At 37.0% G+C, this 19,794-nt stretch overlaps 25 non-coding genes across 25 annotated transcripts in view; all 25 read left to right on the top strand.

Annotated features, from left to right (window-relative positions):
* The first annotated feature begins 224 nt into the window (after nucleotides 1-224).
* Nucleotides 225-297, top strand: TRNAK-UUU (transfer RNA lysine (anticodon UUU)). Its single transcript has one exon. It is a non-coding gene; the product is annotated as a tRNA-Lys (tRNA).
* A 611-nt stretch (nucleotides 298-908) lies between these two features.
* On the top strand, nucleotides 909-981 carry TRNAK-UUU (transfer RNA lysine (anticodon UUU)). The gene has a single exon. It is a non-coding gene; the product is annotated as a tRNA-Lys (tRNA).
* A 546-nt stretch (nucleotides 982-1,527) lies between these two features.
* Nucleotides 1,528-1,600, top strand: TRNAE-UUC (transfer RNA glutamic acid (anticodon UUC)). Its single transcript has one exon. It is a non-coding gene; the product is annotated as a tRNA-Glu (tRNA).
* A 235-nt stretch (nucleotides 1,601-1,835) lies between these two features.
* TRNAK-UUU (transfer RNA lysine (anticodon UUU)) lies at nucleotides 1,836-1,908 on the top strand. Its single transcript has one exon. It is a non-coding gene; the product is annotated as a tRNA-Lys (tRNA).
* A 556-nt stretch (nucleotides 1,909-2,464) lies between these two features.
* On the top strand, nucleotides 2,465-2,537 carry TRNAK-UUU (transfer RNA lysine (anticodon UUU)). Its single transcript has one exon. It is a non-coding gene; the product is annotated as a tRNA-Lys (tRNA).
* Nucleotides 2,538-3,452: 915 nt separating this feature from the next.
* Nucleotides 3,453-3,525, top strand: TRNAK-UUU (transfer RNA lysine (anticodon UUU)). The gene has a single exon. It is a non-coding gene; the product is annotated as a tRNA-Lys (tRNA).
* A 547-nt stretch (nucleotides 3,526-4,072) lies between these two features.
* On the top strand, nucleotides 4,073-4,145 carry TRNAE-UUC (transfer RNA glutamic acid (anticodon UUC)). Its single transcript has one exon. It is a non-coding gene; the product is annotated as a tRNA-Glu (tRNA).
* Nucleotides 4,146-5,012: 867 nt separating this feature from the next.
* TRNAE-UUC (transfer RNA glutamic acid (anticodon UUC)) lies at nucleotides 5,013-5,085 on the top strand. The gene has a single exon. It is a non-coding gene; the product is annotated as a tRNA-Glu (tRNA).
* A 235-nt stretch (nucleotides 5,086-5,320) lies between these two features.
* On the top strand, nucleotides 5,321-5,393 carry TRNAK-UUU (transfer RNA lysine (anticodon UUU)). Its single transcript has one exon. It is a non-coding gene; the product is annotated as a tRNA-Lys (tRNA).
* A 556-nt stretch (nucleotides 5,394-5,949) lies between these two features.
* On the top strand, nucleotides 5,950-6,022 carry TRNAK-UUU (transfer RNA lysine (anticodon UUU)). Its single transcript has one exon. It is a non-coding gene; the product is annotated as a tRNA-Lys (tRNA).
* Nucleotides 6,023-6,257: 235 nt separating this feature from the next.
* On the top strand, nucleotides 6,258-6,330 carry TRNAK-UUU (transfer RNA lysine (anticodon UUU)). Its single transcript has one exon. It is a non-coding gene; the product is annotated as a tRNA-Lys (tRNA).
* A 611-nt stretch (nucleotides 6,331-6,941) lies between these two features.
* Nucleotides 6,942-7,014, top strand: TRNAK-UUU (transfer RNA lysine (anticodon UUU)). The gene has a single exon. It is a non-coding gene; the product is annotated as a tRNA-Lys (tRNA).
* A 546-nt stretch (nucleotides 7,015-7,560) lies between these two features.
* On the top strand, nucleotides 7,561-7,633 carry TRNAE-UUC (transfer RNA glutamic acid (anticodon UUC)). The gene has a single exon. It is a non-coding gene; the product is annotated as a tRNA-Glu (tRNA).
* A 235-nt stretch (nucleotides 7,634-7,868) lies between these two features.
* Nucleotides 7,869-7,941, top strand: TRNAK-UUU (transfer RNA lysine (anticodon UUU)). The gene has a single exon. It is a non-coding gene; the product is annotated as a tRNA-Lys (tRNA).
* Nucleotides 7,942-10,149: 2,208 nt separating this feature from the next.
* Nucleotides 10,150-10,222, top strand: TRNAK-UUU (transfer RNA lysine (anticodon UUU)). Its single transcript has one exon. It is a non-coding gene; the product is annotated as a tRNA-Lys (tRNA).
* A 1,555-nt stretch (nucleotides 10,223-11,777) lies between these two features.
* On the top strand, nucleotides 11,778-11,850 carry TRNAK-UUU (transfer RNA lysine (anticodon UUU)). Its single transcript has one exon. It is a non-coding gene; the product is annotated as a tRNA-Lys (tRNA).
* Nucleotides 11,851-13,083: 1,233 nt separating this feature from the next.
* On the top strand, nucleotides 13,084-13,156 carry TRNAK-UUU (transfer RNA lysine (anticodon UUU)). Its single transcript has one exon. It is a non-coding gene; the product is annotated as a tRNA-Lys (tRNA).
* Nucleotides 13,157-14,697: 1,541 nt separating this feature from the next.
* On the top strand, nucleotides 14,698-14,770 carry TRNAK-UUU (transfer RNA lysine (anticodon UUU)). The gene has a single exon. It is a non-coding gene; the product is annotated as a tRNA-Lys (tRNA).
* A 575-nt stretch (nucleotides 14,771-15,345) lies between these two features.
* TRNAK-UUU (transfer RNA lysine (anticodon UUU)) lies at nucleotides 15,346-15,418 on the top strand. Its single transcript has one exon. It is a non-coding gene; the product is annotated as a tRNA-Lys (tRNA).
* A 236-nt stretch (nucleotides 15,419-15,654) lies between these two features.
* TRNAK-UUU (transfer RNA lysine (anticodon UUU)) lies at nucleotides 15,655-15,727 on the top strand. The gene has a single exon. It is a non-coding gene; the product is annotated as a tRNA-Lys (tRNA).
* Nucleotides 15,728-15,966: 239 nt separating this feature from the next.
* Nucleotides 15,967-16,039, top strand: TRNAK-UUU (transfer RNA lysine (anticodon UUU)). Its single transcript has one exon. It is a non-coding gene; the product is annotated as a tRNA-Lys (tRNA).
* Nucleotides 16,040-16,591: 552 nt separating this feature from the next.
* TRNAK-UUU (transfer RNA lysine (anticodon UUU)) lies at nucleotides 16,592-16,664 on the top strand. Its single transcript has one exon. It is a non-coding gene; the product is annotated as a tRNA-Lys (tRNA).
* A 2,424-nt stretch (nucleotides 16,665-19,088) lies between these two features.
* Nucleotides 19,089-19,161, top strand: TRNAK-UUU (transfer RNA lysine (anticodon UUU)). Its single transcript has one exon. It is a non-coding gene; the product is annotated as a tRNA-Lys (tRNA).
* A 260-nt stretch (nucleotides 19,162-19,421) lies between these two features.
* Nucleotides 19,422-19,494, top strand: TRNAK-UUU (transfer RNA lysine (anticodon UUU)). The gene has a single exon. It is a non-coding gene; the product is annotated as a tRNA-Lys (tRNA).
* Nucleotides 19,495-19,733: 239 nt separating this feature from the next.
* The window catches only part of TRNAK-UUU (transfer RNA lysine (anticodon UUU)), a 73-nt gene continuing 12 nt past the window's right edge, over nucleotides 19,734-19,794 (top strand). The window contains exon 1 of the tRNA in view: nucleotides 19,734-19,794. This exon is cut by the window's right edge and continues 12 nt beyond it. This is a non-coding gene — a tRNA (tRNA-Lys).

Below are 19,794 nucleotides of genomic sequence, written 5' to 3'. Positions count from 1 at the left end.
ACATGTCATTGTGAGAATAAGTGTGATGTTTTTGACCACAAACTGTTTCATTGTAATGAATCTTCTAGTCTTTGTGTTACTAAGACATCAACCACTAGGAGTCAGGATAGCTCAGTTGGTAAACACATATTTTGTGGTTTTCTTGATCTTTTCAACATTTTCTTCTTTTATAGTAGAGAATTTATGTGATTTTTTTTGTGTGACTAGAAGAATGCTCACACAGAGCCTGGATAGCTCAGTCGGTAGAGCATCAGACTTTTAATCTGAGGGTCCAGGGTTCAAGTCCCTGTTCAGGTGAAATGTGCACTATAAGGCATTGTGATAATAAGTGTGATGTTTTTGACCATAAACTGTTTCATAGTATTTTATCTTCTAGTCTTTGTGTTACTAAGACATCAACCACTAGGAGTCAAGATAGTTCAGATGGTAAACACATATTCTGTGTTTTTCTTGATGTTTTCAACCTTGTCTTCTTTTATAGCAGAGAATTTATGTTTTTTTTTGTAGTGTGTGTGTGTGTGTGTGTGTGTGTGTGTGTGTGTGTGTGTGTGTGTGTGTGTGTGTGTGACTGTGACTAGAAAATTGCTCTCACAGAGCCTGGATAGCGCAGTCGGTAGAGCATCAGACTTTTAATCTGAGGGTCCAGGGTTCAAGTCCCTGTTCAGGCAAAATGTTCACTATAAGGCATTGTGATAATAAGTGTGCTGTTTTTTTACCACAAACTGTTTCATAGTATTTTATCTTTTAGTCTTTGTGTTACTAAGACATCAACCACTAGGAGTCAGGATAGCTCAGTTGGTAAACACATATTCTGTGTTTTTCTTGATCTTTTCAACCTTGTATTCTTTTATAGCAGAGAATTTATGTGATTTTTTTTTTGTGTGTGATTACAAAATTGCAATCACAGAGCCTGGATAGCTCAGTCGGTAGAGCATCAGACTTTTAATCTGAGGGTCCAGGGTTCAAGTCCCTGTTCAGGTGAAATGTTCACTACATGGCATTGTGAGAATAAGTGTGATGTTTTTGACCACAAACTGTTTCATTGTAATGAATCTTCTAGTCTTTGTGTTACTAAGACATCAACCACTAGGAGTCAGGATAGCTCAGTTGGTAAACACATATTTTGTGGTTTTCTTGATCTTTTCAACATTTTCTTCTTTTATAGAAGAGAATTTATGTGATTTTTTTTGTGTGACTAGAAGAATGCTCACACAGAGCCTGGATAGCTCAGTCGGTAGAGCATCAGACTTTTAATCTGAGGGTCCAGGGGTCAAGTCCCTGTTCAGGCGAAATGTTCACTATAAGGCATTGTGATAATAAGCGTGATGTTTTTGACCACAAACTGTTTCATAGTATTTTATCTTCTAGTCTTTGTGTTACTAAGACATCAACCACTAGGAGTCAGGATAGTTCAGTTGGTAAACACATATTCTGTGTTTTTCTTGATCTTTTTAACCTTGTATTCTTTTATAGCAGAGAATTTATGTTATTTTTTTTTTTGTGTGACTAGAAAGTTGCACTCACAGAGCCTGGATAGCTCAGTCGGTAGAGCATCAGACTTTCAATCTGAGGGTCCAGGGTTCAAGTCCCTGTTCAGGCGAAATGTTCACTACATTGCATTGTGAGAATAAGTGTGATGTCTTTGACCACAAACTGTTTCATTGTAATGAATCTTCTAGTCTTTGTGTTACTAAGACATCAACCGCTAGGAGTCAGGATAGCTCAGTTGGTAAACACATATTTTGTGGTTTTCTTGATCTTTTCAACATTTTCTTCTTTTATAGTAGAGAATTTATGTGATTTTTTTTGTGTGACTAGAAGAATGCTCTCACAGAGCCTGGATAGCTCAGTCGGTAGAGCATCAGACTTTTAATCTGAGGGTCCAGGGTTCAAGTCCCTGTTCAGGCGAAATGTGCACTAAAAAGGCATTGTGATAATAAGCGTGATGTTTTTTTTTTTTACCACAAACTGTTTCATAGTATTTTATCTTCTAGTCTTTGTGTTACTAAGACATCAACCACTAGGAGTCAGGATAGTTCAGTTGGTAAACACATATTCTGTGTTTTTCTTGATCTTTTCAACCTTGTCTTCTTGTATAGCAGAGGATTTATGTTATTTGCTTTTTGTGTGTGACTAGAAAAGTGCTCTCACAGATCCTGGATAGCTCAGTCGGTAGAGCATCAGACTTTTAATCTGAGGGTCCAGGGTTCAAGTCCCTGTTCAGGCAAAATGTTCACTCTAAGGCATTGTGATAATAAGCGTGATGTTTTTGACCACAAACTGTTTCATAGTATTTTATCTTCTAGTCTTTGTGTTACTAAGACATCAACCACTAGGAGTCAAGATAGTTCAGATGGTAAACACATATTCTGTGTTTTTCTTGATCTTTTCAACCTTGTATTCTTTTATAGCAGAGAATTTATGTTATTTTTTTTATGTGTGACTAGAAAATTGCTCTCACAGAGCCTGGATAGCTCAGTCGGTAGAGCATCAGACTTTTAATCTGAGGGTCCAGGGTTCAAGTCCCTGTTCAGGCGAAATGTTCACTACATGTCATTGTGAGAATAAGTGTGATGTTTTTGACCACAAACTGTTTCATTGTAATGAATCTTCTAGTCTTTGTGTTACTAAGACATCAACCACTAGGAGTCAGGATAGCTCAGTTGGTAAACACATATTTTGTGGTTTTCTTGATCTTTTCAACATTTTCTTCTTTTATAGTAGAGAATTTATGTGATTTTTTTTGTGTGACTAGAAGAATGCTCACACAGAGCCTGGATAGCTCAGTCGGTAGAGCATCAGACTTTTAATCTGAGGGTCCAGGGTTCAAGTCCCTGTTCAGCTGAAATGTGCACTATAAGGCATTGTGATAATAAGTGTGATGTTTTTGACCATAAACTGTTTCATAGTATTTTATCTTCTAGTCTTTGTGTTACTAAGACATCAACCACTAGGAGTCAAGATAGTTCAGATGGTAAACACATATTCTGTGTTTTTCTTGATGTTTTCAACCTTGTCTTCTTTTATAGCAGAGAATTTATGTTTTTTTTTGTAGTGTGTGTGTGTGTGTGTGTGTGTGTGTGTGTGTGTGTGTGTGTGTGTGTGTGTGTGACTGTGACTAGAAAATTGCTCTCACAGAGCCTGGATAGCGCAGTCGGTAGAGCATCAGACTTTTAATCTGAGGGTCCAGGGTTCAAGTCCCTGTTCAGGCAAAATGTTCACTATAAGGCATTGTGATAATAAGTGTGCTGTTTTTTTACCACAAACTGTTTCATAGTATTTTATCTTTTAGTCTTTGTGTTACTAAGACATCAACCACTAGGAGTCAGGATAGCTCAGTTGGTAAACACATATTCTGTGTTTTTCTTGATCTTTTCAACCTTGTATTCTTTTATAGCAGAGAATTTATGTGATTTTTTTTTTGTGTGTGATTACAAAATTGCAATCACAGAGCCTGGATAGCTCAGTCGGTAGAGCATCAGACTTTTAATCTGAGGGTCCAGGGTTCAAGTCCCTGTTCAGGTGAAATGTTCACTACATGGCATTGTGAGAATAAGTGTGATGTTTTTGACCACAAACTGTTTCATTGTAATGAATCTTCTAGTCTTTGTGTTACTAAGACATCAACCACTAGGAGTCAGGATAGCTCAGTTGGTAAACACATATTTTGTGGTTTTCTTGATCTTTTCAACATTTTCTTCTTTTATAGAAGAGAATTTATGTGATTTTTTTTGTGTGACTAGAAGAATGCTCACACAGAGCCTGGATAGCTCAGTCGGTAGAGCATCAGACTTTTAATCTGAGGGTCCAGGGGTCAAGTCCCTGTTCAGGCGAAATGTTCACTATAAGGCATTGTGATAATAAGCGTGATGTTTTTGACCACAAACTGTTTCATAGTATTTTATCTTCTAGTCTTTGTGTTACTAAGACATCAACCACTAGGAGTCAGGATAGTTCAGTTGGTAAACACATATTCTGTGTTTTTCTTGATCTTTTTAACCTTGTATTCTTTTATAGCAGAGAATTTATGTTATTTTTTTTTTTTGTGTGACTAGAAAGTTGCACTCACAGAGCCTGGATAGCTCAGTCGGTAGAGCATCAGACTTTCAATCTGAGGGTCCAGGGTTCAAGTCCCTGTTCAGGCGAAATGTTCACTACATTGCATTGTGAGAATAAGTGTGATGTCTTTGACCACAAACTGTTTCATTGTAATGAATCTTCTAGTCTTTGTGTTACTAAGACATCAACCGCTAGGAGTCAGGATAGCTCAGTTGGTAAACACATATTTTGTGGTTTTCTTGATCTTTTCAACATTTTCTTCTTTTATAGTAGAGAATTTATGTGATTTTTTTTGTGTGACTAGAAGAATGCTCTCACAGAGCCTGGATAGCTCAGTCGGTAGAGCATCAGACTTTTAATCTGAGGGTCCAGGGTTCAAGTCCCTATTCAGGCGAAATGTGCACTAAAAAGGCATTGTGATAATAAGCGTGATGTTTTTTTTTTTTTACCACAAACTGTTTCATAGTATTTTATCTTCTAGTCTTTGTGTTACTAAGACATCAACCACTAGGAGTCAGGATAGTTCAGTTGGTAAACACATATTCTGTGTTTTTCTTGATCTTTTCAACCTTGTCTTCTTGTATAGCAGAGGATTTATGTTATTTGCTTTTTGTGTGTGACTAGAAATGTGCTCTCACAGATCCTGGATAGCTCAGTCGGTAGAGCATCAGACTTTTAATCTGAGGGTCCAGGGTTCAAGTCCCTGTTCAGGCAAAATGTTCACTCTAAGGCATTGTGATAATAAGCGTGATGTTTTTGACCACAAACTGTTTCATAGTATTTTATCTTCTAGTCTTTGTGTTACTAAGACATCAACCACTAGGAGTCAAGATAGTTCAGATGGTAAACACATATTCTGTGTTTTTCTTGATCTTTTCAACCTTGTATTCTTTTACAGCAGAGAATTTATGTTATTTTTTTTTTTTGTGTGACTAGAAAGTTGCACTCACAGAGCCTGGATAGCTCAGTCGGTAGAGCATCAGACTTTCAATCTGAGGGTCCAGGGTTCAAGTCCCTGTTCAGGCGAAATGTTCACTACATTGCATTGTGAGAATAAGTGTGATGTCTTTGACCACAAACTGTTTCATTGTAATGAATCTTCTAGTCTTTGTGTTACTAAGACATCAACCGCTAGGAGTCAGGATAGCTCAGTTGGTAAACACATATTTTGTGGTTTTCTTGATCTTTTCAACATTTTCTTCTTTTATAGTAGAGAATTTATGTGATTTTTTTTGTGTTACTAGAAGAATGCTCTCACAGAGCCTGGATAGCTCAGTCGGTAGAGCATCAGACTTTTAATCTGAGGGTCCAGGGTTCAAGTCCCTGTTCAGGCGAAATGTGCACTAAAAAGGCATTGTGATAATAAGCGTGATGTTTTTTTTTTTTACCACAAACTGTTTCATAGTATTTTATCTTCTAGTCTTTGTGTTACTAAGACATCAACCACTAGGAGTCAGGATAGTTCAGTTGGTAAACACATATTCTGTGTTTTTCTTGATCTTTTCAACCTTGTCTTCTTGTATAGCAGAGGATTTATGTTATTTGCTTTTTGTGTGTGACTAGAAAAGTGCTCTCACAGATCCTGGATAGCTCAGTCGGTAGAGCATCAGACTTTTAATCTGAGGGTCCAGGGTTCAAGTCCCTGTTCAGGCAAAATGTTCACTCTAAGGCATTGTGATAATAAGCGTGATGTTTTTGACCACAAACTGTTTCATAGTATTTTATCTTCTAGTCTTTGTGTTACTAAGACATCAACCACTAGGAGTCAAGATAGTTCAGATGGTAAACACATATTCTGTGTTTTTCTTGATCTTTTCAACCTTGTATTCTTTTATAGCAGAGAATTTATGTTATTTTTTTTATGTGTGACTAGAAAATTGCTCTCACAGAGCCTGGATAGCTCAGTCGGTAGAGCATCAGACTTTTAATCTGAGGGTCCAGGGTTCAAGTCCCTGTTCAGGCGAAATGTTCACTACATGTCATTGTGAGAATAAGTGTGATGTTTTTGACCACAAACTGTTTCATTGTAATGAATCTTCTAGTCTTTGTGTTACTAAGACATCAACCACTAGGAGTCAGGATAGCTCAGTTGGTAAACACATATTTTGCGGTTTTCTTGATCTTTTCAACATTTTCTTCTTTTATAGTAGAGAATTTATGTGATTTTTTTTGTGTGACTAGAAGAATGCTCACACAGAGCCTGGATAGCTCAGTCGGTAGAGCATCAGACTTTTAATCTGAGGGTCCAGGGTTCAAGTCCCTGTTCAGGTGAAATGTGCACTCTAAGGCATTGTGATAATAAGTGTGATGTTTTTGACCATAAACTGTTTCATAGTATTTTATCTTCTAGTCTTTGTGTTACTAAGACATCAACCACTAGGAGTCAAGATAGTTCAGATGGTAAACACATATTCTGTGTTTTTCTTGATGTTTTCAACCTTGTCTTCTTTTATAGCAGAGAATTTATGTTTTTTTTTGTAGTGTGTGTGTGTGTGTGTGTGTGTGTGTGTGTGTGTGTGTGTGTGTGTGTGTGTGTGTGTGACTGTGACTAGAAAATTGCTCTCACAGAGCCTGGATAGCGCAGTCGGTAGAGCATCAGACTTTTAATCTGAGGGTCCAGGGTTCAAGTCCCTGTTCAGGCAAAATGTTCACTATAAGGCATTGTGATAATAAGTGTGCTGTTTTTTTACCACAAACTGTTTCATAGTATTTTATCTTTTAGTCTTTGTGTTACTAAGACATCAACCACTAGGAGTCAGGATAGCTCAGTTGGTAAACACATATTCTGTGTTTTTCTTGATCTTTTCAACCTTGTATTCTTTTATAGCAGAGAATTTATGTGATTTTTTTTTTGTGTGTGATTACAAAATTGCAATCACAGAGCCTGGATAGCTCAGTCGGTAGAGCATCAGACTTTTAATCTGAGGGTCCAGGGTTCAAGTCCCTGTCCAGGTGAAATGTTCACTACATGGCATTGTGAGAATAAGTGTGATGTTTTTGACCACAAACTGTTTCATTGTAATGAATCTTCTAGTCTTTGTGTTACTAAGACATCAACCACTAGGAGTCAGGATAGCTCAGTTGGTAAACACATATTTTGTGGTTTTCTTGATCTTTTCAACATTTTCTTCTTTTATAGAAGAGAATTTATGTGATTTTTTTTGTGTGACTAGAAGAATGCTCACACAGAGCCTGGATAGCTCAGTCGGTAGAGCATCAGACTTTTAATCTGAGGGTCCAGGGGTCAAGTCCCTGTTCAGGCGAAATGTTCACTATAAGGCATTGTGATAATAAGCGTGATGTTTTTGACCACAAACTGTTTCATAGTATTTTATCTTCTAGTCTTTGTGTTACTAAGACATCAACCACTAGGAGTCAGGATAGTTCAGTTGGTAAACACATATTCTGTGTTTTTCTTGATCTTTTTAACCTTGTATTCTTTTATAGCAGAGAATTTATGTTATTTTTTTTTTTGTGTGACTAGAAAGTTGCACTCACAGAGCCTGGATAGCTCAGTCGGTAGAGCATCAGACTTTCAATCTGAGGGTCCAGGGTTCAAGTCCCTGTTCAGGCAAAATGTTCACTACATTGCATTGTGAGAATAAGTGTGATGTCTTTGACCACAAACTGTTTCATTGTAATGAATCTTCTAGTCTTTGTGTTACTAAGACATCAACCGCTAGGAGTCAGGATAGCTCAGTTGGTAAACACATATTTTGTGGTTTTCTTGATCTTTTCAACATTTTCTTCTTTTATAGTAGAGAATTTATGTGATTTTTTTTGTGAGACTAGAAGAATGCTCTCACAGAGCCTGGATAGCTCAGTCGGTAGAGCATCAGACTTTTAATCTGAGGGTCCAGGGTTCAAGTCCCTGTTCAGGCGAAATGTGCACTAAAAAGGCATTGTGATAATAAGCGTGATGTTTTTTTTTTTTACCACAAACTGTTTCATAGTATTTTATCTTCTAGTCTTTGTGTTACTAAGACATCAACCACTAGGAGTCAGGATAGTTCAGTTGGTAAACACATATTCTGTGTTTTTCTTGATCTTTTCAACCTTGTCTTCTTGTATAGCAGAGGATTTATGTTATTTGCTTTTTGTGTGTGACTAGAAATGTGCTCTCACATATCCTGAATAGCTCAGTCGGTAGAGCATCAGACTTTTAATCTGAGGGTCCAGGGTTCAAGTCCCTGTTCAGACAAAATGTTCACTATAAGGCATTGTGATAATAAGCATGATGTTTTTGACTACAAACTGTTTCATAGTATTTTATCTTCTAGTCTTTGTGTTACTAAGACATCAACCACTAGGAGTCAGGATAGTTCAGTTGGTAAACACATATTCTGTGTTTTTCTTGATCTTTTCAACCTTGTCTTCTTTTATAGCAGAGAATTTATGTTATTTGTTTTTTGTGTGTGATTAGAAAATTGCGCTCACAGAGCCTGGAAAGCTCAGTCGGTAGAGCATCAGACTTTTAATCTGAGGGTCCAGGGTTCAAGTCCCTGTTCAGGCGAAATGTTCATTATAAGGCATTATGATAACAAGTGTGATGTCTTTGACCACAAACTGTTTCATTGTAATGAATCTTCTAGTCTTTGTGTTACTAAGACATCAACCGCTAGGAGTCAGGATAGCTCAGTTGGTAAACACATATTTTGTGGTTTTCTTGATCTTTTCAACATTTTCTTCTTTTATAGCAGAGAATTTATGTTATTTGTTTTTTGTGTGTGATTAGAAAATTGCGCTCACAGAGCCTGGAAAGCTCAGTCGGTAGAGCATCAGACTTTTAATCTGAGGGTTCAGGGTTCAAGTCCCTGTTCAGGCGAAATGTGCACTATAAGGCATTGTGATAATAAGCATGATGTTTTTGACCACAAACTGTTTCATAGTATTTTATCTTCTAGTCTTTGTGTTACTAAGACATCAACCACTAGGAGTCAAGATAGTTCAGATGGTAAACACATATTCTGTGTTTTTCTTGATCTTTTCAACCTTGTATTCTTTTATAGCAGATAATTTATGTTTTTTTTTGTAGTGTGTGTGTGTGTGTGTGTGTGTGTGTGTGTGAGTGTGTGTGTGTGTGTGTGTGTGTGTGTGTGTGTGTGTGTGTGTGTGTGTGTGTGTGTGTGTGTGAGACTAGAAAATCCCTCTCACAGAGCCTGGATGGCTCATTCGGTAGAGCATCAGACTTTTAATCTGAGGGTCCAGGGTTCAAGTCCCTGTTCAGGCAAAATGTTCACTATAAGGCATTGTGATAATAAGTGTGCTGTTTTTTTACCACAAACTGTTTCATAGTATTTTATCTTCTAGTCTTTGTGTTACTAAGACATCAACCACTAGGAGTCAGGATAGCTCAGTTGGTAAACACATATTCTGTGTTTTTCTTGATCTTTTCAACCTTGTATTCTTTTATAGCAGAGAATTTATGTGATTTTTTTTGTGTGTGTGATTAGAAAATTGCGATCACAGAGCCTGGATAGCTCAGTCGGTAGAGCATCAGACTTTTAATCTCAGGGTCCAGGGTTCAAGTCCCTGTTCAGGCGAAATGTTCACTACATGGCATTGTGAGAATAAGTGTGATGTTTTTGACCACAAACTGTTTCATTGTAATGAATCTTCTAGTCTTTGTGTTACTAAGACATCAACCACTAGGAGTCAGGATAGCTCAGTTAGTAAACACATATTTAGTGGTTTTCTTGATCTTTTCAACATTTTCTTCTTTTATAGAAGAGAATTTATGTGATTTTTTTTGTGTGACTAGAAGAATGCTCGCACAGAGCCTGGATAGCTCAGTTGGTAGATCATCAGACTTTTAATCTGAGGGTCCAGGGTTCAAGTCCCTGTTCAGGCGAAATGTTCACTATAAGGCATTGTGATAATAAGCGTGATGTTTTTGACCACAAACTGTTTCATAGTATTTTATCTTCTAGTCTTTGTGTTACTAAGACATCAACCACTAGGAGTCAGGATAGTTCAGTTGGTAAACACATATTCTGTGTTTTTCTTGATCTTTTTAAACTTGTATTCTTTTATAGCAGAGAATTTATGTTATTTGTTTTTTGTGTGTGACTAGAAAGTTGCACTCACAGAGCCTGGATAGCTCAGTCGGTAGAGCATCAGACTTTTAATCTGAGGGTCCAGGGTTCAAGTCCCTGTTCAGGCGAAATGTTCACTATAAGGCATTATGATAATAAGTGTGCGGTTTTTTACCACAAACTGTTTCATAGTATTTTATCTTCTAGTCTTTGTGTTACTAAGACATCAACCACTAGGAGTCAGGATAGTTCAGTTGGTAAACACATATTCTGTGTTTTTCTTGATCTTTTCAACCTTGTCTTCTTTTATAGCAGAGAATTTATGTTATTTGCTTTTTGTGTGTGACTAGAAATGTGCTCTCACAGATCCTGGATAGCTCAGTCAGTAGAGCATCAGACTTTTAATCTGAGGGTCCAGGGTTCAAGTCCCTGTTCAGGCAAAATGTTCACTATAAGGCATTGTGATAATAAGAGTGATGTTTTTGACCACAAACTGTTTCATAGTATTTTATCTTCTAGTCTTTGTGTTACTAAGACATCAACCACTAGGAGTCAGGATAGTTCAGTTGGTAAACACATATTCTGTGTTTTTCTTGATCTTTTCAACCTTGTCTTCTTTTATAGCAGAGAATTTATGTTATTTGTTTTTTGTGTGTGATTAGAAAATTGCGCTCACAGAGCCTGGAAAGCTCAGTCGGTAGAGCATCAGATTTTTAATCTGAGGGTCCAGGGTTCAAGTCCCTGTTCAGGCGAAATGTTCACTATAAGGCATTATGATAACAAGCATGATGTTTTTGACCACAAACTGTTTCATAGTATTTTATCTTCTAGTCTTTGTGTTACTAAGACATCAACCACTAGGAGTCAAGATAGTTCAGATGGTAAACACATATTCTGTGTTTTTCTTGATCTTTTCAACCTTGTCTTCTTTTATAGCAGATAATTTATGTTTTTTTTTTGTAGTGTGAGTGTGTGTGTGTGTGTGTGTGTGTGTGTGTGTGTGTGTGTGTGTGTGTGAGTGTGTGTGTGTGTGTGTGTGTGACTAGAAAATTGCTCTCACAGAGCCTGGATGGCTCATTCGGTAGAGCATCAGACTTTTAATCTGAGGGTCCAGGGTTCAAGTCCCTGTTCAGGCAAAATGTTCACTATAAGGCATTGTGATAATAAGTGTGCTGTTTTTTTTACCACAAACTGTTTCATAGTATTTTATCTTCTAGTCTTTGTGTTACTAAGACATCAACCACTAGGAGTCAGGATAGCTCAGTTGATAAACACATATTTTGTGGTTTTCTTGATCTTTTCAACATTTTCTTCTTTTATAGTAGAGAATTTATGTGATTTTTTTTTGTGTGACTAGAAAAATGCTCTCACAGAGCCTGGATAGCTCAGTCGGTAGCGCATCAGGCTTTTAAACTGAGGGTCCAGGGTTCACGTCCCTGTTCAGACGAAATCTTCACTACATGGTATTTTGATAAAAAGTGTGATGTTTTTGACCACAAACTGTTTCATAGTAATGAATCTTCTAGTCTTTGTGTTACTAAGACATCAACCACTAGGAGTCAGGATAGCTCAGTTGATAAACACATATTTTGTGGTTTTCTTGATCTTTTCAACATTTTCTTCTTTTATAGTAGAGAATTTATGTGATTTTTTTTTGTGTGACTAGAAAAATGCTCTCACAGAGCCTGGATAGCTCAGTCGGTAGAGCATCAGACTTTTAATCTGAGGGTCCAGGGTTCAAGTCCCTGTTCAGGCGAAATGTTCACTACATGGCATTGTGAGAATAAGTGTGATTTTTTTGACCACAAACTTTTTCATTGCAATGAATCTTCTAGTCTTTGTGTTACTAAGACATCAACCACAAGGAGTCAGGATAGTTCAGTTGGTAAACACATATTCTGTGTTTTTCTTGATCTTTTCAACCTTGTATTCTTTTATAGCAGAGAATTTATGTTTTTTTTTGTAGTGTGTGTGTGTGTGTGTGTGTGTGTGTGTGTGTGTGTGTGTGTGTGTGTGTGTGTGTGTGTGTGTGTGTGACTAGAAAATTGCTCTCACAGAGCCTGGATGGCTCATACGGTAGAGCATCAGACTTTTAATCTGAGGGTCCAGGGTTCAAGTCCCTGTTCAGGCAAAATGTTCACTATAAGGCATTGTGATAATAAGTGTGCTGTTTTTTTACCACAAACTGTTTTATAGTATTTTATCTTCTAGTCTTTGTGTTACTAAGACATCAACCACTAGGAGTCAGGATAGCTCAGTTGGTAAACACATATTCTGTGTTTTTCTTGATCTTTTCAACCTTGTATTCTTTTATAGCAGAGAATTAATGTGATTTTTTTTGTGTGTGTGATTAGAAAATTGCGATCACAGAGCCTGGATAGCTCAGTCGGTAGAGCATCAGACTTTTAATCTCAGGGTCCAGGGTTCAAGTCCCTGTTCAGGCGAAATGTTCACTACATGGCATTGTGAGAATAAGTGTGATGTTTTTGACCACAAACTGTTTCATTGTAATGAATCTTCTAGTCTTTGTGTTACTAAGACATCAACCACTAGGAGTCAGGATAGCTCAGTTAGTAAACACATATTTAGTGGTTTTCTTGATCTTTTCAACATTTTCTTCTTTTATAGAAGAGAATTTATGTGATTTTTTTTGTGTGACTAGAAGAATGCTCGCACAGAGCCTGGATAGCTCAGTTGGTAGATCATCAGACTTTTAATCTGAGGGTCCAGGGTTCAAGTCCCTGTTCAGGCGAAATGTTCACTACATGGCATTGTGAGAATAAGTGTGATGTCTTTGACCACAAACTGTTTCATTGTAATGAATTTTCTAGTCTTTGTGTTACTAAGACATCAAACCCTAGGAGTCAGGATAGCTCAGTTGGTAAACACATATTTTGTGGTTTTCTTGATCTTTTTAACATTTTCTTCTTTTATAGTAGAGAATTTATGTGATTTTTTTTTTGTGTGACTAGAAGAATGCTCTCACAGAGCCTGGATAGCTCAGTTGGTAGAGCATCAGACTTTTAATCTGAGGGTCCAGGGTTCAAGTCCCTGTTCAGGCAAAATGTGCACTAAAAAGGTATTGTGATAATAAGCGTGATGTTTTTTTTTTTACCACAAACTGTTTCATAGTATTTTATCTTCTAGTCTTTGTGTTACTAAGACATCAACCACTAGGAGTCAGGATAGTTCAGTTGGTAAACACATATTCTGTGTTTTTCTTGATCTTTTCAACCTTGTCTTCTTTTATAGCAGAGAATTTATGTTATTTGCTTTTTGTGTGTGACTAGAAATGTGCTCTCACAGATCCTGGATAGCTCAGTCGGTAGAGCATCAGACTTTTAATCTGAGGGTCCAGGGTTCAAGTCCCTGTTCAGGCAAAATGTTCACTATAAGGCATTGTGATAATAAGCGTGATGTTTTTGACCACAAACTGTTTCATAGTATTTTATCTTCTAGTCTTTGTGTTACTAAGACATCAACCACTAGGAGTCAGGATAGTTCAGTTGGTAAACACATATTCTGTGTTTTTCTTGATCTTTTCAACCTTGTCTTCTTTTATAGCAGAGAATTTATGTTATTTGTTTTTTGTGTGTGATTAGAAAATTGCGCTCACAGAGCCTGGAAAGCTCAGTCGGTAGAGCATCAGATTTTTAATCTGAGGGTCCAGGGTTCAAGTCCCTGTTCAGGCGAAATGTTCACTATAAGGCATTATGATAACAAGCATGATGTTTTTGACCACAAACTGTTTCATAGTATTTTATCTTCTAGTCTTTGTGTTACTAAGACATCAACCACTAGGAGTCAAGATAGTTCAGATGGTAAACACATATTCTGTGTTTTTCTTGATCTTTTCAACCTTGTCTTCTTTTATAGCAGATAATTTATGTTTTTTTTTGTAGTGTGAGTGTGTGTGTGTGTGTGTGTGTGTGTGTGTGTGTGTGTGTGTGTGTGTGTGTGACTAGAAAATTTCTCTCACAGAGCCTGGATGGCTCATTCGGTAGAGCATCAGACTTTTAATCTGAGGGTCCAGGGTTCAAGTCCCTGTTCAGGCAAAATGTTCACTATAAGGCATTGTGATAATAAGTGTGCTGTTTTTTTTTACCACAAACTGTTTCATAGTATTTTATCTTCTAGTCTTTGTGTTACTAAGACATCAACCACTAGGAGTCAGGATAGCTCAGTTGATAAACACATATTTTGTGGTTTTCTTGATCTTTTCAACATTTTCTTCTTTTATAGTAGAGAATTTATGTGATTTTTTTTTGTGTGACTAGAAAAATGCTCTCACAGAGCCTGGATAGCTCAGTCGGTAGCGCATCAGGCTTTTAATCTGAGGGTCCAGGGTTCACGTCCCTGTTCAGACGAAATCTTCACTACATGGTATTTTGATAAAAAGTGTGATGTTTTTGACCACAAACTGTTTCATAGTAATGAATCTTCTAGTCTTTGTGTTACTAAGACATCAACCACTAGGAGTCAGGATAGCTCAGTTGATAAACACATATTTTGTGGTTTTCTTGATCTTTTCAACATTTTCTTCTTTTATAGTAGAGAATTTATGTGATTTTTTTTTGTGTGACTAGAAAAATGCTCTCACAGAGCCTGGATAGCTCAGTCGGTAGAGCATCAGACTTTTAATCTGAGGGTCCAGGGTTCAAGTCCCTGTTCAGGCGAAATGTTCACTACATGGCATTGTGAGAATAAGTGTGATTTTTTTGACCACAAACTTTTTCATTGCAATGAATCTTCTAGTCTTTGTGTTACTAAGACATCAACCACTAGGAGTCATGATAGTTCAGTTGGTAAACACATATTCTGTGTTTTTCTTGATCTTTTCAATCTTGTCTTCTTTTATAGCAGAGAATTTATGTTATTTGTTTTTTGTGTGTGACTAGAAATTTGCTCTCACAGATCCTGCATAGCTCAGTCGGTAGAGCATCAGACTTTTAATCTGAGGGTCCAGGGTTCAAGTCCCTGTTCAGGTGAAATGTTCCCTATAAGGCATTGTGATAATAAGTGTGATGTTTTGGACCACAAACTGTTTCATAGTATTTTATCTTTTAGTCTTTGTGTTACTAAGACATCAACCACTAGGAGTCAAGATAGTTCAGATGGTAAACACATATTCTGTGTTTTTCTTGATCTTTTCAACCTTGTCTTCTTTTATAGCAGAGAATTTATGTTTTTTTTTTTTTTTGTGTGTGTGTGTGTGTGTGTGTAAGTGTGACTAGAAAATTAATCTCACAGAGCCTGGATAGCTCAGTCGGTAGAGCATCAGACTTTTAATCTGAGGGTCCAGGGTTCAAGTCCCTGTTCAGGTGAAATGTTCACTACATGGCATTGTGAGAATAAGTGTGATGTTTTTGACCACAAACTGTTTCATAGTATTTTATCTTCTAGTCTTTGTGTTACTAAGACATCAACCACTAGGAGTCAGGATAGCTCAGTTGGTAAACACATATTTTGTGGTTTTCTTGATCTTTTCAACATTTTCTTCTTTTATAGAAGAGAATTTATGTGATTTTTTTTTGTGTAACTAGAAGAATGCTCACACAGAGCCTGGATAGCTCAGTCGGTAGAGCATCAGACTTTTAATCTGAGGGTCCAGGGTTCAAGTCCCTGTTCAGGCGAAATGTTCACTATAAGGCATTGTGATAATAAGCGTGATGTTTTTGACCACAAACTGTTTCATAGTATTTTATCTTCTAGTCTTTGTGTTACTAAGACATCAACCACTAGGAGTCAGGATAGTTCAGTTGGTAAACACATATTCTGTGTTTTTCTTGATCTTTTTAACCTTGTATTCTTTTATAGCAGAGAATTTATGTTATTTGTTTTTTGTGTGTGACTAGAAAGTTGCACTCACAGAGCCTGGATAGCTCAGTCGGTAGAGCATCAGACTTTTAATCTGAGGGTCCAGGGTTCAAGTCCCTGTTCAGGCGAAATGTGCACTATAAAGGCATTGTGATAATAAGCGTGATGTTTTTTTTTTACCACAAACTGTTTCATAGTATTTTATCTTCTAGTCTTTGTCTTACTAAGACATGAACCACTAGGAGTCAGGATAGTTCAGTTGGTAAACACATATTCTGTGTTGTTCTTGATCTTTTCAACCTTGTCTTCTTTTATAGCAGAGAATTTATGTTATTTGTTTTTTGTGTGTGACTAGAAATTTGCTCTCACAGATCCTGCATAGCTCAGTCGGTAGAGCATCAGACTTTTAATCTGAGGGTCCAGGGTTAAAGTCCCTGTTCAGGCAAAACGTTCACTACATTGCATTGTGAGAATAAGTGTGATGTCTTTGACCACAAACTGTTTCATTGTAATGAATCTTCTAGTCTTTGTGTTACTAAGACATCAACCGCTAGGAGTCAGGATAGCTCAGTTGGTATACACATATTTTGTGGTTTTCTTGATCTTTTCAACATTTTCTTCTTTTATAGTAGAGAATTTATGTGATTTTTTTTGTGTGACTAGAAGAATGCTCTCACAGAGCCTGGATAGCTCAGTCGGTAGAGCATCAGACTTTTAATCTGAGGGTCCAGGGTTCAAGTCCCTGTTCAGGCGAAATGTGCACTATAAAGGCATTGTGATAATAAGCGTGATGTTTTTTTTTACCACAAACTGTTTCATAGTATTTTATCTTCTAGTCTTTGTCTTACTAAGACATCAACCACTAGGAGTCAGGATAGTTCAGTTGGTAAACACATATTCTGTGTTTTTCTTGATCTTTTCAACCTTGTCTTCTTTTATTGCAGAGAATTTATGTTATTTGTTTTTTGTGTGTGACTAGAAATTTGCTCTCACAGATCCTGCATAGCTCAGTCGGTAGAGCATCAGACTTTTAATCTGAGGGTCCAGGGTTCAAGTCCCTGTTCAGGCGAAATGTTCACTATAAGGCATTGTGATAATAAGCGTGATGTTTTTGACCACAAACTGTTTCATAGTATTTTATCTTCTAGTCTTTGTGTTACTAAGACATCAACCACTAGGAGTCAGGATAGTTCAGTTGGTAAACACATATTCTGTGTTTTTCTTGATCTTTTTAACCTTGTATTCTTTTATAGCAGAGAATTTATGTTATTTGTTTTTTGTGTGTGACTAGAAAATTGCTCTCACAGAGGCTGGATAGCTCAGTCGGTAGAGCATCAGACTTTTAATCTGAGGGTCCAGGGTTCAAGTCCCTGTTCAGGCGAAATGTTCACTATAAGGCATTGTGATAATAAGTGTGATGTCTTTGACCACAAACTGTTTCATTGTAATGAATCTTCTAGTCTTTGTGTTACTAAAACATCAACCACTAGGAGTCAGGATAGCTCAGTTGGTAAACACATATTTTGTGGTTTTCTTGATCTTTTCAACATTTTCTTCTTTTATAGTAGAGAATTTATGTGATTTTTTTTGTGTGACTAGAAGAACGCTCTCACAGAGCCTACATAGCTCAGTCGGTAGAGCATCAGACTTTTAATCTGAGGGTCCAGGGTTCAAGTCCCTGTTCAGGTGAAATGTGCACTATAAAGGCATTGTGATAATAAGCGTGATGTTTTTTTTTACCACAAACTGTTTCATAGTATTTTATCTTCTAGTCTTTGTCTTACTAAGACATCAACCACTAGGAGTCAGGATAGTTCAGTTGGTAAACACATATTCTGTGTTTTTCTTGATCTTTTCAACATTTTCTTCTTTTATAGTAGAGAATTTATGTGATTTTTTTTGTGTGACTAGAAGAATGCTCTCACAGAGCGTGGATAGCTCAGTCGGTAGAGCATCAGACTTTTAATCTGAGGGTCCAGGGTTCAAGTCCCTGTTCAGGCGAAATGTTCACTATAAGGCATTGTGATAATAAGCGTGATGTTTTTGACCACAAACTGTTTCATAGTATTTTATCTTCTAGTCTTTGTGTTACTAAGACATCAACCACTAGGAGTCAGGATAGTTCAGTTGGTAAACACATATTCTGTGTTTTTCTTGATCTTTTTAACCTTGTATTCTTTTATAGCAGAGAATTTATGTTATTTGTTTTTTGTGTGTGACTAGAAAGTTGCACTCAGAGAGCCTGGATAGCTCAGTCAGTAAAGCATCAGACTTTTAATCTGAGGGTCCAGGGTTCAAGTCCCTGTTCAGGCGAAATGTTCACTACATGGCATTGTGAGAATAAGTGTGATGTCTTTGACCACAAACTGTTTCATTGTAATGAATATTCTAGTCTTTGTGTTACTAAGACATCAACCGCTAGGAGTCAGGATAGCTCAGTTGGTAAACACATATTTTGTGGTTTTCTTGATCTTTTCAACATTTTCTTCTTTTATAGTAGAGAATTTATGTGATTTTTTTTGTGTGACTAGAAGAATGCTCTCACAGAGCCTGTATAGCTCAGTCGGTAGAGCATCAGACTTTTAATCTGAGGGTCCAGGGTTCAAGTCCCTGTTCAGGTGAAATGTGCACTATAAAGGCATTGTGATAATAAGCGTGATGTTTTTTTTTTACCACAAACTGTTTCATAGTATTTTATCTTCTAGTCTTTGTCTTACTAAGACATCAACCACTAGGAGTCAGGATAGTTCAGTTGGTAAACACATATTCTGTGTTTTTCTTGATCTTTTCAACCTTGTCTTCTTTTATAGCAGAGAATTTACGTTATTTGTTTTTTGTGTGTGACTAGAAATTTGCTCTCACAGATCCTGCATAGCTCAGTCGGTAGAGCATCAGACTTTTAATCTGAGGGTCCAGGGTTCAAGTCCCTGTTCAGGCAAAATGTTCACTATAAGGCATTGTGATAATAAGCGTGATGTTTTTGACCACAAACTGTTTCATAGTATTTTATCTTCTAGTCTTTGTGTTACTAAGACATCAACCACTAGGAGTCAGGATAGTTCAGTTGGTAAACACATATTCTGTGTTTTTCTTGATCTTTTCAACCTTGTATTCTTTTATAGCAGAGAATTTATGTTCTTTGTTTTTTGTGTGTGATTAGAAAATTGCACTCACAGTGCCTGGATAGCTCAGTCGGTAGAGCATCAGACTTTTAATCTGAGGGTCCAGGGTTCAAGTCCCTGTTCAGGTGAAATGTTCCCTATAAGGCATTGTGATAATAAGTGTGATGTTTTGGACCACAAACTGTTTCATAGTATTTTATCTTTTAGTCTTTGTGTTACTAAGACATCAACCACTAGGAGTCAAGATAGTTCAGATGGTAAACACATATTCTGTGTTTTTCTTGATCTTTTCAACCTTGTCTTCTTTTATAGCAGAGAATTTATGTTTTTTTTTTGTGTGTGTGTGTGTGTGTGTGTGTAAGTGTGTCTAGAAAATTGCTCTCACAGAGCCTGGATAGCTCAGTCGGTAGAGCATCAGACTTTTAATCTGAGGGTCCAGGGTTCAAGTCCCTGTTCAGGCGAAATGTTCACTATAAGGCATTGTGATAATAAGCATGATGTTTTTGACCACAAACTGTTTCATAGTATTTTATCTTCTAGTCTTTGTGTTACTAAGACATCAACCACTAGGAGTCAGGATAGTTCAGTTGGTAAACACATATTCTGTGTTTTTCTTGATCTTTTTAACCTTGTATTCTTTTATAGCAGAGAATTTATGTTCTTTGTTTTTTGTGTGTGACTAGAAAGTTGCACTCACAGAGCCTGGATAGCTCAGTCGGTAGAGCATCAGACTTTTAATCTGAGGGTCCAGGGTTCAAGTC

This window comes from Hyla sarda, chromosome 1 (genome assembly GCF_029499605.1).
Source record: "Hyla sarda isolate aHylSar1 chromosome 1, aHylSar1.hap1, whole genome shotgun sequence".
In the NCBI taxonomy this organism is placed as follows: domain Eukaryota; kingdom Metazoa; phylum Chordata; class Amphibia; order Anura; family Hylidae; genus Hyla; species Hyla sarda.
This window is presented reverse-complemented; position numbering and strand designations above follow the sequence as displayed.